Below are 18362 nucleotides of genomic sequence, written 5' to 3' on the forward strand. Positions count from 1 at the left end.
ACGAAAGTATCGATTCGCAGTTATGCGATAATAAATCCATCCTATTTATCATTTCTATTTGCTAGTCGGATACATATCGCATCCGACTGGATTTGTATGCGGCGATGAGATCGCGGTTGATTAATCTCAGGTCGTTTACGGTAATACGTACGCGTACGCGATAATGAAAAAGCGTGAATTTCACACTTTTTCTACGCATTTATCAACATTCTCCAGATATTTTCTCGCGTAAGGTATTGGGCACCCGCACTTTACTGTTATCAGACCCGGCAGCCATTCCGGCCGGTTTAGCAAGACGGTACCGGTCGTGCAACGCCGCAGGATTGCAGTTATAACCCAGGCGAGCAAATGTGGTTACGGCTGTCAAAGGGAATGCAACAACGGATAAATTATGGATAAATTACGGAGCTCATTACGGATGGGTTACGGACAAAGCAGGGCCATGTCAGTAACCTCCACGTCCTCACCGGAGTTCAATTCCGCACGTCGATAGGCTTGCACCGTTGAAGGTTACACGCTACCGCTCGTCGACCGTTACGTAAAAAATTAATGATCGATTTCCACCGGCGCAGGCACCAACGATGTTTACAATGCGCCTCTTTGTCGGATTTAACGTTATATACCGTGGTACTTGTGACTATCCCCGTGTGAAGGTAACACCCCGTTGTTAGAGTATTATTACTAGAGTATCATACAATAATAAAATTCTGGCGATTGAATATGAAAGATAGGAGTCCGTAGATATTAGAGTCCGTAGCCAATTTCATAGTTTTTTAATGTATATACGAAAGTACCTTTCTCGTTATATTTCAATCAGAATCGATCCGAGTCGTAAAACTAGGATTTCTCTGGCATTATTTAGAATTCTCAAGCAAAACCTCCGAAATTATATAATCTCCATATGAATTATTAGAGAATCTTTACCGTAGAGAATTATGGATGTAAATAGCTGAACTAGAAACAGCACACATTTTAGGCTTACGCAGCCTATGCGCCTGCATACCCTAAGGATACCATGAAGAATCTGTGCAGCCCTTATAATCGTTATGCCACGCTTCGCACTTTAACGAGCGTCAGAAACGGTCGGTCTTCTATTAGATAAGATGTTGGAGGTGCTCTTCTTGGTTGTTGGTGTACAGAAATTCATGCAGGATGATCCCGAAGGTGCAATTAGTCGAAGCTGTTCCCATTGGCCTTGAAGCGAAGCTTGTTAAATCCACCTGCACGATCCTTAAAGATTGCTTCAGGCAGATTATTCGTTTGGAAAGGGATGATGAAGGCCTCGAAATCTGGGATCAACCTCGCTAAGCCGAGATTCAAACGTTTATCAGAAATATAGGAAAAAAATTTTCAGGTGACACCGCGCTTCTGCGTCCCGAGAAACTTTGATTAAAAGTCGGCGAGACAAAATTGTATGAGCAAATATAAAAACTCTGGATAAATCGAACATAATTCATTCAGCATTTTTACAAATTGAACAATTTATGAGATCTTCGATTCATTACTTTAATGTTATAGGTACTTGAATAAAGAGCAAGTTTTAGAACGATATTTAAATTTAATAAAAAATATAACTTTTTTAGTATTTCTATAAATTAAACAATTTTAAAAATTTCCAAATAATTATTTTAATCTATTTTAACAAAAAGCAAGTTTTAGAAAAATATTTAGATACATATTTATTTGAAAATATAATTTATCCAGTGTTTTTATAAATCAAATAATTTTAAAGATCTTCAAATCACTACTTTAATGTTATATTTTAACAAAGTGCAAGCTTGGGAGTATTTAGATATCCTGCCAAGTTTATTATCGATTATCTGAAGTATCGTATATGTTTAAAATTTAAGGGACTAGATAATATATATGTATATTTACTATTCCCCGAACTACAGTTTATGGCTTACTCCTATTTCGGCAGAGAACATCAAATAAGAGCAGTGGTGCGTGTATTTGCGTAGAAAATGGCAGGAAGATGCGGCACAGTTGCATGGTTCCTTTCAGTTTGAGAAATCGATTTTACGAACACAAAAGACACTCTTGCGAAGAAGGAACTTCGTTATCGATTGGCTGGAACCACCTACTTTCTCTTGTACCTCGCTCGGCACACAATCCCGCCGCCATATGACACGATCGAGTAGCTATCGCATCAGCATTTTTCTCAGGATTTAAGCACATTATACTGCACGCCACAGATCCGTGCTTTATCACACTCTTGCCTGAAAAACTCCGTGAGAGTTACTATCGCGATCATCGAGCGATCATAAAGTTCCGTTACGGGATCATATGTTCACGGTAGCGGAATTTTAGATACATTCTGCAGCGTCATGGCTTAACGATTAACAGTTTAATATAATTGCTCGTATACAGACGTGACGAGGAAGTTTGATCATCGTCGCAACGCATATCACTTTCATCTCGTGGAGTTAATTTTAATAATTTGAATTATTAGGTAGGTTTAGAGCAGGGGACAAGTTTTACGCAGCGTATTATATCCCCACCCTCTTCCACCGTTAAGTGCTTCATATTTTTCTTCACACAGTACCGTCGAGAACGAGAGACGGGAAAATGGATGAGAACGGCAAGTAGGGTGATGGAGGAAAGGGTTTTGAAATATGTGGAGCGTAAAGAGGCCGGCAAATTTCAACGTCTATTCCCAATCGGGTCGTGACAGGCTGATAGCCGCTACCGAATTATATATCACTCGGATAACTCGCTGATAATAGACGACAGAATTGTCTCTATCAAAGACAAGGAAGAACCGGAGAACTTAAATATTTTTACAGCATACTTGTATATTGTAAAAATCCAAAATCCATTCGATTATAATAATGTATATAATCTTGTCTAGGATAAGAAAATTATGCGGCGCATTATATTAATTTATCTAACGTTAAAATTTCTTATTCAGAATGTTAATGAGCGCGGGTCTCGCCTCGACATGAAAGAAGGGTTACGCTACGTCAGGTTAATGAGAATTAGTACAATAATTACGCATAATGAAAGTAAATGATTAAATTATTTTGTTTCACAATTTTCTCGTTGCTGGCAACTAAGGAGAAAAATCCTCGTGAAACGCTTCCGTGCGTGGACGTGTTGATTATGCTCCCCCATGCGATAAGCATATTCGGACCCTCGCGCTAATGCAATTCCACGAGCTGTGATCGAATTAGTTTCTGGACGAAGCGAGCCAAGGTTAATAACGACCAAGTACGGGATGTAACGCGACATCGATTAAAGCGTGCGACCCAATTTGTGCTAAAAATAACAAGCAAATCTTCGAATGGCAAAATGCGTCGCGGGCGAAAATGCATACGAAGAAATTTTTCGTAATTGACGTAACGCGCAACGATTACGCAAAAGTTACATAATAATGATATACGTGGTACACATAGTGGAAATTTTGATTTTAATATAATTTTCTGTCTGAATCAAATACCTGATAGGGACAACTAATTCAAAGCGCAGATTCGAATGAAGAACTGTCCGTTAAAATATTCAGGAAGTTTCTTCGATCTTTCTTCGATCGCGACGATCCTTTATAGGACAAGATGTGGCTAGGGAGAGCTTCTACCTGCGTTCGCGAGTACAAAGGGCAGGAGATTTAGGTCCGAAGTGGCGTCGTCTTTACGCGCGAGCATATAAGCAGGTTGTGCGGCAGGTATCCGCGAAGGGATCCTGCCTGGAGAGAGAGAAAAGGGCGAGGTCTTTCGAGCGTGAGTACGCGTGAGCGCGCGCACCGAAGCGCGTCGTTAACACACGTTCGCACGAGGAAGAACACGGTCCAGCAGCTTTTTGTCTATTACGCTGTGTTTTAAAGATCTCGCTGTTAAACTTCAAAAAAAAAAAAAAAAAAAAGGAGAAAGAAACGCAGCGAGGTATACGGTAACCCTCGGAGATTTCACGCTTCCCGAAATACGCTAATTAGGAGACGCTTTCTCGTCGCGTTTCATCGTGCGCATAAAGACCCTAGGTAGAAATACGTATGCGGCTCTGTTCATTCCCTGACTCCTGGTACCCACAAAATAATCCGACGTTAATTCATTTATTGCAGATTATTTACAATCAAACTTCTCAATTATTAAAGAAAGATGTCTCGTTATGAAATTTTGCCTCACAAATTTTTCTAAGCTTTATTTCCCACAATTTTTAAATTACACACGCTAGCGTTTGATTTCTTATCTTCAGCATTTGTATGACATTTTGAACGAGGTCAGTTTATTCATAAAAATTCGTCATATCTATATTCGAGAATCTTTCTTCGAAACGTTAAACGCGGTTTTGATAAACAAACGTTGAATAGAAACTTTGTTCACGCGAGCTCACGAACAAGATCAAACGTAGAATCGTCGAACGCGCGTTACGAAAACAGATCTCTATACACGTCGCGCGAGAGCAACGCACACCAGGTTTGCAGGATGTCGCCCGCAGCGAAGCGTGTCCGTGACTGACTCGCACTGATAGATGCGTGCGAGGGAACTCCATGTTTAGCGTTTTCTTAAGGTCAGCCGATCTAACGTACGCCACCTCGGGCACTTTTATCTACAAGTTAATGCGAGTGGAGGTGTACGATCTTGGGGAATCAAGCGTGTCGCGTGGATTTAGTGATGACGGTAATTCAAACGTCAACTACCACATCGATATATTCACGCGAATGGTCAAGAGCGACGATCGGACGACGTGCGGTGAGTTTCAACGTTATTCAAGGAGCGGCCTGATAAGCGATGCGAGTGCTACCTCGCAGTGACCTTGCGGGAGCGCTCTTCAGCAACGCACTTAGCACCGGGACCCTCTCGGAGCCGCGCGGCACGCGCTAACGAGCTGCGCGTAGCGCACATCCTCTCAATCGATTGCGCCATTATTTCGATGTGCTCGTAATTTTCCGTTCATATCGCCGCAATCGTCGTTCAGAGCGCTGAATAACTTGAACTTCACGCTGCCTCGGGACCGGTCTTGAATAAAGAACCGAGTGATCCCCGAGAGAGGAGCGAAGATTGAATAAATTATTATCAATCGGCAGTTTTGAAGTTCGGAGTCGGCGACTCGCCGAGACTCGCGCGGAAGATAGACGTGTCCGATCGAGATCTCAGTTCCGAAACAAATGCGGAATTCAAGCGCCGTCATTTCCTGTATCAGCCTGACGGATGTCGGGATTAGGACCGGAAGCGCGCGCGCGCGCGCGCGAAAACGAACGTTCCTCCGATCTCTCGGATTTCATGTAAACTGGTCTGGCACTTGGCACTCCCAGCCGCGCGAATTCCGCGCTGAATAAGAGCACGAGTCCGCGCGCCAGCGGCGCGGACTTCCTCCTACCTTGGCAACGCATGATCGGGCGTCGAGATAAACGGAATGCCAATTTCAAACGGATTTCCCAATCTCACTGGCACACGCACGATTTGCCGCAGCCTCACGCCGCGGAGCGACACGCAAACGCCGCGGAAAAGTGACTGGGAGAGGAAAACCCGGTTGTCTGCGCGGCAGCGCACGTTCCCGGATACGGGTTTATAAATAAACGCGGCTCCGCGCTGCACACGTACGTCGGACGAACGTGCGATCCACGCGACGCGACGGTTGGGCATGGACTGACGTCCGAAGAGGACTCTCGCGAGTCGCGCTCTCCGCAGCTCTCGCGGCGATGAATGATCGTGTGAGAAAGAATACCTGTTATTACGCGACACGCCGAAGTAACAGGCTGACGAGAAATTCTCCGTTAACCCTCCCGTCGACGACGGGAAGGGATAATCGAATTACTTTTCCACCGTCATTTTATCTCGGACAGATTATTCTCACCGTCCACTCAAGTATTTGTACAGTTTATTCGAATTCGCCAAAAAGATTTATTATTTTATGTATTATTGGATGTATGTATAATTTCTTTAATTCCTACACGGAGTAGAACACAGGACCTGTTATGTATTATATAATTTTGTTTATATCGTATAATTTCTTTCTAAGAAAATGGAAAATTAAGGAGTTTGACAAATCGCTGATAAAAAAAATTAGCGAGTGCTAAATAGCAGATGGAACAATAATTGAATAATTCGCATTTAAAAGGAAAACTAGACTAATTCAATTATGCGTAATGTAATTATGTAAACTGAATATCCGAAATGCTAATTATTGTATGTTTGTAACAAATACATAGATTTATTTAAAATAGTTAACAACGCGGCCAGCAAATGATAATTAGCTCAACATTATTTTGGATGAAATAGAGTATACTAGAATATCACAGAACAAAATAGACATAAATAAATTGCAGGTATACGTTAAAAGATTAAAATAATTTGATAAATATATCATATAAAGTAAAATAATAAAAATAACTATCTTTGGCGTGTACCTGGAGAAAGAAATGAGTTATTTTATTTTTGTCGCCCGTAAGCCATCACTAATTAATTATAATCGAAGTTAGCTCGAAGTCAATGAGCTATTTATATTAATGATTTCGGTTCATCTCGGCAAACAGATAAAAATGACAAATCAATGCGCCTCCTCGGATACGAAGACGGCTGCTGTCGAAGGCCAACGTAATAAAACGAAGACCAGGCTTACGTAAGGATTCACTCGTCGCAAAAGCTTATTTACATATAGTGCTAATTATTCCTCCGTTCAGGTGTGCGGCTGTTGAAGGTGCATATATGTAATATATACGCGTAAAGAATTACGACTCTGGTCAAGGCTGGTAATGCTGGAGGATGCCTCATGCTCTAAGATTGCAGATAGAAAATATTCCAAGTCTCGTTTAATTATTTAACGGGCTCGGAGGTTTCGTTTAAACTCTACCGTATGTTCGAGAAAGCGAAAATTGCAAATTTGCCCTCTGTACCTCTCAATTATCCGATTATGAATAAAGGCGCAACTATGGCACTTAGAATACTTTCAAATTATTTAAAATTCAACCCAAACGATATAACGTTTATCTCTCACGTTTATTTATGATGTTACTTTCAGAAGCAAGGGAAGGATGTATAACGATAACGCCTTTATATATACGTATAAAGAGAGAGCGAAAGGGACAGAAAAGGATAATGAACCCGGCCGATTAATGGAAGCAACAAGCACGACACGGTAATACTGCTTAATTGTACATTCCAATTAATGTTTTTGTGCGCATCGTCTTACTTGCTGTAAAACTACCGGCATCCATCAGACTGTAACCAAGGTCAGTACTCACGCGTATTATCTAACGGTAATTTGAATCTGCGACACGCTCAAGAATGCAATGAAAACGAGAGTGAACATTTCTAGCAGCCTATTGTTTCAATTTTCGACTTCGACCTTTTCTTTCTGCAGTCTCTTCATTCGTACGCTTATACTTTATCGAAACTTTTACTTATAAATCCGCCGTTTCGAGTAATTTCAGACCGAGGGGGAATTCACAACCTAAACTTTTGTACCCCACTGCCGAGCCAATGCCGATTAAAATTCGGACACTTAACAATGTTATGCAATGCTTCCTGCATTACCACTGCCACCAGTCATTATTACCACTGCCCAATCACCGACGACAATGCCATCAAACATTACAGGCCACTTCTTACTTTTTTTAGTCCACTGCTGAAATTTTGTACACCAATGCCGGCTGTAAATTTCCCCTCGTTGCAGACTTGTGCAAACCTTGTGTCTTTTAATATTTATTTCTTTTCCTAACAAGATAAAACATAGGTTATCATAAGTGATAAATGTGTCGGTCTTTCGCTTTTCCAGAGAGAGAACAGATTATTTATATCAGATAAATGTTTCTGTCGGACATGTACGTTACATTCCACGTATTTCATTGCTTCGTAAATGCTTTTACAGTAATACTCGCATAAATATCCTTAATTCACGAAATTCCGTTCGTTAATAAATGTTACAAAATAATACCTTTATTTCATATTTTCTTTGAGATTGAAATCTCGTATATATGTGCGCGCTATTTTATCCTTTTATAAATCCTTTTATAAATAATTTAGTCGACTGTGCTACATATATTAGTATATCTTAATTGTGTATCTTAATTACGAATGTCGTAATTACGTATGCATATGCTGCTACATCATGTCGTCTTATTTGAAACCGAGTACGTTCGTTACTGCAAATAGTTGAAAGTTCATATTTTCGTGTCAATATCTTCTTCTTCCTCTTTCCAATTATTCCTTCTATATTTTTTCACAAAAATGTTTTTATTTTACGTCTCTATTCTTACAACAATGTGAGATGTGAGACACTCAAAAGTAATTATTTCTTAGCATTAAAGTTTGTCTATAGTTCATTAATTTTGTAAATCTAAAGTTTCTATTATAAAATTGAAATAGATGTTCTCTTGTAATAGTTTGTTATAATATTATTATTCGCAATAATTGTCTCTGATCTGTTTTGTCCAATTCATAGTTCTTCTAACGTTAAGCTGAGAAATCTCGTGTAATCTATATATTATACATATGTAATTTATAGGATTCTCTTAGGACACATTTGTGTCATGTTCTAGCCGTGTTTATGGCCTAGGGACTCGCGAGAAATGGCAAACGAGCGATTGGGAGGCGCGCCGCGCGTTTCTTGTCTCTATTGATTAGGCTACCGATCGCGGAGGGGCATAAAGGGATTGGCTTCCTTGTCGAGCGGAGCGTGATGGGTCGAGAGAGGCCGTATTTGTGTCCGATCCTATTATAAATCCACCGGTGATTACGCTACACGGAAATGCGTCGGATTTTAACGTTGTGCGATGAAAATGACAAAAATGTGGGCGAAGCTCAACCGAAAGTAATCGCGATCGATACCTTCTGACATTCGCGGATCTTGAAGGTACTATCGCGCTGCCTCTTGAACTTTATATACGCAAAACATTAGAATATCAAAGTTCAGATAACCTTGAATTTAATTGTTCAGCGAGATATTGAGTTAAGTTCTTGACGCAAGCACCATATCTCCTTACGGGGACAGGTGAATTTGGAACCGTGCGATTTCGTGAAAGAGCAACGGCAATTAAATGTTTGCTCCGCTTATGACGTTGATGATGTATTATTCATCCTCGGCTTTATTATTTCACGGAAATGCCATAACACTCCACTGATTGGCTATTCAGGAACTTCAGAACGTCGCGCACCACCTCCTCTTAACTCGAGTGTCCCGTAATGTTCATATACGGATAATGCATGCAAACTCAGTCTGATCGGCTTAATGAGGATGTACCCCGGTCTGAATGGCAAGTGCAAATTACGCGCGCGTGGTCTCGGGACAAATACCTACATTAAAGGCTACGACTATGTGTTACTTCCACTAACCAAGTGGAAGTAACGTTACCGTATTTCCGTACGTAAGACGGGAATATCGTACGTCGTAAACTTGCTGATTATTCGACAACTGCCTCTCAGCACTATTACACTTCCCTTCGCAACCATAACACGTATCTCATTATGTAACATTTTTCAGGTTTATTTTACGAAATATATTCTTAACAGTTTTTCGTCCTCTTTACTTAAATTTCTCGCAAATACTTGTGTGATCGCTCTTAGATACCGGATAAAAAGAAAAGCAGTACTATATTCAATAATCTGAATGAAAATGCGAAAATTACGATCTCTCGATCCATTTTCTATATCGGCGCTGTGGCAGGTTCTCCGAACCTGACCCGAATAGAGTCGTTAATTAACACGTCATCGGTTACGTTCGATACTCATCGGTGCCGAGATTAAGGTATTATAGGTGGTAACGCCAATGAGTGCGGTCCTATCCAGCGGCCGTGCACGACGGGGATCGAGTTTCGTTTTTAGAAATTACGAGCGCTCGTCGTTCCGGCATTTTTCCTTCTCCTGCTCTCCCTCGTTTTCCGTTTCTCGCGTACAGCGCCGCGCCGCACGCGCGTTGCACAATTAATTGCAATCAGCGTAGCGTTTCTCGTTACTTCTCCTGTCCGGGAAGAACTCGGGTATAATAGCGTTTCTCGCGGCGAGGTGGAACTTGAAGAACTCATCGTTCCAACTCGTCGTAGTTATAGCTTCGCCAAGACATGAGAAGTTAGGAGAAACTCCTCTCTTGCTACAGTAATTTAATCGGAAAAGCTATAAATAAATCCATCAAATCGTTAACGAAAATACTTCTTCGGCGTAAACGTGTCGAAAAATAATAAGGATTAGTATCTATTGTATAAAGATAAAATGCTGGTAATGCGCTACGACAAAAGATGCATGTCGGTGCATTGAAAGATTACGTGAAGCGAATAGCCATAAAGTTATTAAACAAGTATGAGATCGAGGTAAAAGATACTAATTGCAAGCGACATATTTCTCACATTTGTCATTAAGGAGGCTTAGCAAACATGCCAATATTATCACGCGCAAAGAATGGTGCCAAGGGTTCTTAAAACGTAAGTAAAGATAACTTGGATATAGCACTGATAAAAAATACAAATGCCACGTCTCCGAGGTTCTCAGCAAAACCATTGAATTTTGCGGAATTCCTCAATGAATGAAGAAAGAATGAATAAATGCAACGTATTAATTACATACGTTTAATTAGCTCCTGTGTATAATACGTACATTCCGTTAAGGCGTTGAAAGAAAAATAAAATTTTGATATACCACTTTACTCTGCATGCATTTAAGTGCGGACGAATTTGCTTCCCGAGTTTTGTGAATCGCGAATTTATTTCGCGGCGGTTGCAGTTGTGTGTTACTTGATTACAATTGCTGTACGTAGTTACGCGCGTGAATCTGTTTCGCTCAGCGTGCTTACTCGTATTGCAACAAAAGCAATTTATGAGAGTTCGCTAAATGAGTTGTCCGGCCAGAATTACGTATCAAGTTTCGTGCGATTCTGAATGGGGACTGCAAAACCCCAAGAATTTAATTCATCAGACGTTCCTCGCAGACAATTAAATAACCGTTATTAATAGATAAAAGAGTTGTTTCTCGCTGAAATTTCAACATCTTTTTGCATCTGCAAGCTTAACGGAAGTCGCATTTATTTTCGCGAACTGGTTTTAATTAAGTTTGGAATCGTTTTAATTAACTTAAAGTTTCCAACGCACGCGCGTGCAAACGGATTTTGCGTAATCCCGCCAGAGTAGGTATTATAAAACGAATTGTTAAATCGCCTGTGCGACGAATACCGACCTTGGAAATATCTATCGTCATGCAATATGGTGTCAGATTGTGGAGACACTTTTACAGTGAGGCCGTTCGATCGACGACAGCCAGTCAAGACACAATGAAGGACTTCACGGAGGGCACAAGCGTCTCTCTCACCGTAACGGGAAGTCGCTCGAATTCACTTCGTGGGAACTGAAGAAAGAGAGTCGTTATTTGTTTCGCGTACACCGGATACCATCGGAGACTAGAAAACGGTGCAATTACGTAAGGCGGTTAGATTTTTCGTTTGCGAAATCAGAATGCTGAGATATCTTAGATTTTCCATAATGTGGAACACCGTATACATATGAGGAGAAGCAAGTTACGGCGACAAACTGTACCGATCGTACTTCCATGGAGCGCAGATGAAATTATCGGTTCGTGTGAAGGAAATAAAAAAAAATTTTATTTCCTTCTCCTGATAAAGCGTGTTTTTTTTTTACAATTAATTTTCTTTATCAAGAAACAAGATATTCGAATATTTTACGGCTGCAGTAAACTCATCAGATAATCTTACAATTGTAAATTGTGTTGTACAAATCGTGCGCCAATTAGGAAAAGTGACTTACGATCTCATATTTTATTCCTTCGCGGAAAGAGACGTTCGACTTCGTGGCCTGTTATGCAGCAGGTGATAAGAAAACTTCAACGTAAATTGGCTCTACACGCATAGAGTATGCGGTTATGAGTCACCGGCGAATTATGCAAAAGACGTCGTCATTCGCCGGTTATCCGCGATATAATAATAATAATACTCGCGATAAGACCAACGGACACAAATATCGATAATTGGGCTGTGGTAAACTGATAAATTATCGTCGTATGTCGTTACTTCTCTTACGCAGATCCTCCTGCAAATATTAATCCAGTTTTTAAGCACACAAATAAAAGAGGCAGAATTTTCTATCTGCTTTTTAAGAAAGTTGTTTCACGCGAAGATCTCAAACAGAAGCGGTTATAAAGCGTAGTTCGAGAGGGAAAACAGAAAATTGATAGTGATGCGTATTACGCTATTGTACACATATGGATTGATGCAGATATGTCTGTACAGGTGCGGTATCCAAGACCATCTGTCGTTCATCGTCATTGGAGAACTTGTCGATTACGAAAAGTAGAGGTTCGGAGACCTAAATAAATAGACAATGATATCTAAGCCCTACGGTTGCCAAAGTTCGATCGTACGACAGACAGTACTCGACGTAATCGATGGTTGGAGAGTGGCCCGGTTGTTGGCCACGGATAATCCTTTGATAGAAGGGACGATTCTGGAGGCTGATGCACCCATGTATTTGGACGCGGCCAAAGAAATCCTTATTTATCGCGAACGTGAGCACTTCGAAGTGGACGCGAACTCGCGGGCGTATATCTTTCAGAAGCAGGAAGTGTATCGCGACAATATTTTTAAGGCCTTATCTCACACGTACTGATACGATCATCTATCATCTACGGAACGAAGACCTGCGATAATCTGCGTGTCGCGGACGATAGACAGATAAACATAGCGCGACTTAAAATAGAAATATTACACAAGTACATAAGAGTTTCTTTTAAAATAATGATTAAAAACTGTTGTGTAGTTCTAAGTGTAGCCTTGTCTATATTTATAAAAGCGGAGAATAATAACTCTTTCTCACGGAGATATAAATAAAGATCTAGATGAACCGCGGTTACGTAATGCATTAACGAACAAAGTCACAACTACGCTCAGTCGCGTAACTTTCTTTTAAAGGGCAGAAAATACAAAAGACTTTGTGCCCTCTTTTAATCTCAAGAAAAGTATTGATTTTCAAAGTCCGAGTGCGTTGTCAGTAAAAGGATTCAAGCGGTCGAGAGCGTGACGCCAGAGTCGTCTGGCGTCTTAATTGTATTAATAAATGGTTCAGACGAAGTCGTTTGATACCGTTGGGCCGGAGTCAACTCGGGCATTATCTTCATCACGTCTCGCACGAGATCCCTTTGGAGGAGCAGCTATTGCGAGTTCGTCCGGTTTCACCCACGATTTTTCTCCGACCGACATTCTGCCGAGAATAGCAGCGGGCATCGTACGACGACACGACGGCACTTCTCAGTTCGGTTGATGACGCAAGTAACAACGTGCATCACATCGATGTTTTAACGTCGTCGTGTCTTTCGGCGCGCGTCCTTCCTCGCGAATTTATACTAATAAACGGTCCAAGTTATTTTTAAGTTAATAAATATCCAATACATTTTTAAAAAATATCGATCGAAAATGTCAAAACAGCGTTTTAAAATCGAGTAATAATTGATGCATGGCATAAAGGCGGAACATATAAAGTTTACAATTATTATTACAATTTAGACATTAGATCATCGAAAATATTCGAGTTATTTTTATTGTTATAGATATTTGTGATGCGTCGTGTAATAAATGTAAATTTATTCTGTGAGTAAGTAAGAAGAACATAGTCAAATATGTAAATTTTGCAAGCTAATCAAAGTGCAATTAAGAGAATTACGTCAAGACTGTCCGCGAGACACTTTGGTCTCATTTCGTCATGTACAAAAGAGAGAAGTGGATCATCGATTTGAGATTGGAATCTCAAAATCGAGGTCGACTTTGACTGATACCTCTGCTAGCAGTTGATATAGTTATGCTGCCTGCATTGATCACCTAATGCACGACGATGGTATTTACAACTAGGACGCTATCGCGAATTCGGTTGAATATATTATCTGCGATCGGAGATTATTATCGCGGTACAGTAAAATACACGATAAGAATAGTAGAAAGACGTAAAAAAACGTCTCTGCCATAAGGTAACTAGTAGAAAATTGGAAAATTTTGCGATCGCACACACAATTAATTTTGCGGTAAATTAATTGATTGATTAAGCGAATAACGCGATACACAGGTATGTGTAACATGTGTTCCTTTATGGGATATGGATCGTTTGGATTCTAGAGAACGCGGAGAAAGCGGCCGTACGCTAACAACGAGGCAAGCAGATGTATTATTTTAGCGCGCTGCATCTAATCGACGATGGGTTTGCGCGAGGCGAGTTAAAATTATGGTCCCGATAAGTGGAATAAGCGTGCACATATGCAGAAGCCTGCACCAGCCTAGCAGGGAAGCTCTGTACAGTTAGCAGCGAAGTGTAACAGCGCGCAATTTTGACTGCGAGGCGCGTCATTCGTCGCGCGTTATAACTCATTAACTTTAATGATCCGCACGATTTGTTCCCTCTTATACCATCGTTTCACTTCCAAGGCCTGGCATTTGGGCCGCGAAAGCATACGATGGAAACATACGGAGGACATGCTACGCATTGTCAACGCACCACCTGTCGCGACAACGAGCGCCTGATTGATCTATACGCTTAATCGATATGAAAGCGAATCCACCGACATCGGGAGACACACGTCAAATTTTTCAGCTTCGTTACGTCAGCAAATAATTAACTTCCTACTCTGTACTGGCAATAAAGACAGAAATAAAAGAAGTAGAATTGTATGTGCGTATTATAATCTGAATTCTGAAGTATACGTCTGCCAGAGGAGCAAAGAAGTAAAAACAACTGTAGATAAAACGTTTCAAGAAGACGGGTCTTTACTTTATAATTTCAGTTTTATTAAAATCGTGGAGGATAAGATCCTTTTTGCAGCGATATATTTCTGAAATCGAACGCGGTATGTAGGTCAAGGTTTCTTCTATTACGTCTTCTTTCTACAAAGTGTACCTAATGTGAAAGGTACCGATAAATAAAAAATCAACGCCCATCAAATTTTCTTGCGAAAGGAACGGACTTTATTTTATTTCGAACAGCGAATTCCCATATTCCTAACAGAACTTTATACTCACGGCTGATAAATCGCTAAAGTAGTCGGAGACTTTTAAGTGTGCAGACATATCGGGCAAACAGATAAATCTTGTCAGAGTCATCCTTTCTTTCTCTGTCATCCGACACTATATTCTTAAGGCAGGAAAACGTCGCTCCGAATAACTGTGCGATTATGACCTTAAGCGCAACGGAAGCCGGACCTATATTTCTCCAGAAAATGTCATCTTTCCTTATTATATATACATATATACAGAAATGGTCTAATTTTGGTTGTTGTCCTTTTAATTTCCTTCGTTATTGTTTGGATTGTTATTGTTAACACCATATAGCTCTCACAGTGCAACATCAAAAATTAGAAATCAATTAATCGCGATATTGATGAAAACACAATTTTCATTATTGGATTTTATTTCTGAACGTAAATGCTAATTACATCATCAATTGCAAGGTTTACATTCAATCAAATTTTGACTTAAAAATCATATTTTCAATCAAAATCAATATTCAATCATATTTTTGTATTGTTATAATAAAATAAAAATTTTATATATAGTTATTTTATAGTTGTTTTTTTCTTTGTTTTAACCCTCTGCATGATTTTATAAAAAGTGGGCAATATTCCGGTCTCTTCCCATAATTAGCTTTTTATGTCAGATAACACGGTCGCCATTAAAGACCTGTCAGCGTACGTACGACCGGGTTATGGACAAGAAGACTAACGGTAAGAAAAAGAGAGATGACCCGGCAGAAAAAGAAAGTGCAAGAGCCATTTCTCTTGTGCGGGGACGTCACCGCGGATACGTGCAGATTTCTCGACGAAAGCAAGAGAGTGCACCTACTCTAAAGTGTAACGCGCGACGTCGATGGAAACTTAATCTGTAATCGAACCGATCATCGTCGATGCTTACCACGAATACGAGGGAACTCGGTGAGTTGATAGCTATTTTAGATCACTCAATAAAATCTAAATTGGCGCACTGAAAACCTGCAATTTTTAGGGGCCTTTGAAAGTCCAAGTCAAACGCTTCTTTACTATATCATATATTGAATATATTAGAAACCAAAATCTTTTACAAATAAGTATTTATACTTAAGGTAAAAAAGGTTAGATGTGCATATTCTATTAAATATATCAATAAATTATATTTTTAAAGTTGAAAAATTCACATTCAGAGTAAATTAGTTTCGTTATTCATTTAAATTCACCTGACTTTCTTCGATTTCCATAAGCATTTCTTCACGATTACGCGATACGCGAGATGCGAGTATTTTTATCTTACTTCAATTTATTTTATTATTAAGCCAGCTTCATACTTCCAGCCATTTTTATTAAAAAACCTGATTTGAAAAGTAGTTTGCCTGAAAATCGATTTCTATCAGCAATAAAAGTATTCATAAAAAAGATTGGCCCGTTAGAGAAAGCTCGCGGTATACTTAAATTGCCAATTTCCAGTCGATTTAATCCAAATCGACGACTTAACACACATTCGCGGCTGTGGCGCGCGTTAATTATTCCTAGCAGACCTATTCTGGCTGATTGCACGATTTACATTGATTGAGATAACCGCACAATGTAAAATGTATGAGTGAAGTTTCTAATCCGTCGAAGCAAAAATTTTTAATTTTTCAGATATAATTTTATCGTTCTTCTTAGACATTTGGTTCAATTGTTCACGATACATTATATAAACGTATATATATATATATATATATATATATGATCAATTCCTTTAACTATTTCACGAAAAAATTTTAAAACTAACGTGGATACCCGTTTATATATGTATAAATCAATGAGAGATCGACAATGTTGGAAAAGACATGAGTTTCTCGACATGTAATCTCGAGAACAACGTTATCCTGTTCCAGTGATATGATTAGGAGAAGAAGCTGCGAGAGAGAAAGAGAAAAACTGTGAGTTTGGCGAATCTTTTTCCGTGCACCTGCAGAGAAATCATTCGTGGACGAAAGTTTCGCGATTTAAAGCGGGTCGCGCGACGAGTTCGCTTTCGAGAGAGTTTACGGTAAAAATCGGGCGGAGATATGCGCGATGCGTGCATATATCGCGTGGCCGCTTCGTCATTATGCATGCGACGTTCATCAATATCTTCTGTCAGCGTTAACAGTCATTCAATGATTCAGACGGCGTGTACCATGCCGCGCATTCTGACTTCGACGGCGAAACGCGCGATTATCGGATCGGAGGCGCGTGCATGAGGAATCGTCTCGGTTTTCGAGCGATTTAAATACAAATGTCTAAAGATATTTTAATGAAAGGAAATATCAATTTGCAAGCGATACTTTCCCATATCGGACTGTTGACGCTTCATGTGTAATCTATATTAGATAACTTGGCGATAAACAGAGTGAAAACGTGATTTCCATGCACTTTCTTGTCGAACATGCTTTCTCCAGATCTTTGATATGCAGATATGTGCTTTTTTTGAGGAGGATTTATTTCAATATATATTATAAATTTGATATTTATTTCATAAATAAATATATATGCCACAAATGAAAGAATGTTGTATAATTTTGAACAAGAGGAAGTAATATATAAAAATTGTATGTTCAAGACACTTTGTCTATTGTCATCGATAATACAGATCTCAATTGGATCGTCGTCATCCAAGGAGTTCTCCAAGAGCTGAAGTTTCTATTTTTATACAGTCATGCAGGAAGGTACGCGTTAAATTTTTTTTTTTCTTTGACAAAGACTCGAGGAAGTAGGAACGCGGATATCTGCTGAGGACGTTGCCCGATAGAAAAGCGCATAAGAGATATCAGAAATAGATCATCTCGTCGTGTGTACTCGAACGTCACAGACGTGATCAGAAAATCGATTGAACCCGTGCGCGGTTGGTATTTATAGGAAGTGAGTTCCTCACTCCGCGTTCTACTTGCTGAAGCACTTGATCGCCGTCTTCCTGTGTTACTGGGAGAACAGTAACAGAAACAGAATGTTAACAACATTCGGAAATACCTCCGTCTTTTTATTGATCCGCGTGTGTGTGTGTGACGCTGTTACTAAGAATAACATAACTATAACATTTGACGTGATCGCCTCTTTCACGTGCAAAGTCGCCATGTCGAAAATCACGCGAGTGATTCTCTCGATAACAGGGTTTCTGACGAAATTCGTACTTTATTTTTCCTTATAGTTGAAATTTATTGATCCATTTATTAAATAAGAAACTCTCTGACTCAAGAATTGAATGGCGCAATTATTGATGACCCTCAAGAAGATATTGCTAAGGAAAAGCAGTCGAATTAATATAAAGCTGTCGCGAAATTTAAGGAAAAGTAAGGTACAAATGTGGAAATTAAATGTTGACCATGCATGTATACTGCGCATGTACAATCACTTTAAGCTATTAGCGAGTTACTCGTAACAGTATTCCTATAATAAGGTAGTTTATTACAACATCAATGACGCTATACATATGAATTT

At 39.7% G+C, this 18362-nt stretch overlaps 1 protein-coding gene across 5 annotated transcripts in view; it reads right to left on the reverse strand.

The window, feature by feature from the left end:
- Nucleotides 1–18362, reverse strand: part of Synd (protein kinase C and casein kinase substrate in neurons protein Synd) — a 51213-nt gene that overhangs the window by 20108 nt on the left and 12743 nt on the right. For 2 of the 5 annotated variants that reach the window (XM_071707994.1, XM_071707989.1), the window contains exon 1: nucleotides 5314–5597. The exons of 1 other annotated variant lie outside the window; for it this stretch is intronic. The gene's annotated coding sequence lies outside the window, so the exon portion shown is untranslated. Of the gene's footprint in view, nucleotides 1–5313; nucleotides 5598–18362 lie in introns of those variants that run through there. 2 more of the 5 variants (XM_071707993.1, XM_071707992.1) reach the window with 1 other exon arrangement.

The sequence above is a fragment of the Temnothorax nylanderi genome, unplaced genomic scaffold, assembly GCF_030848795.1.
Source record: "Temnothorax nylanderi isolate EJ_2023f unplaced genomic scaffold, tnyl_v1.0 TNYL_tig0063_pilon, whole genome shotgun sequence".
Classification (NCBI taxonomy): Eukaryota; Metazoa; Arthropoda; class Insecta; order Hymenoptera; family Formicidae; genus Temnothorax; species Temnothorax nylanderi.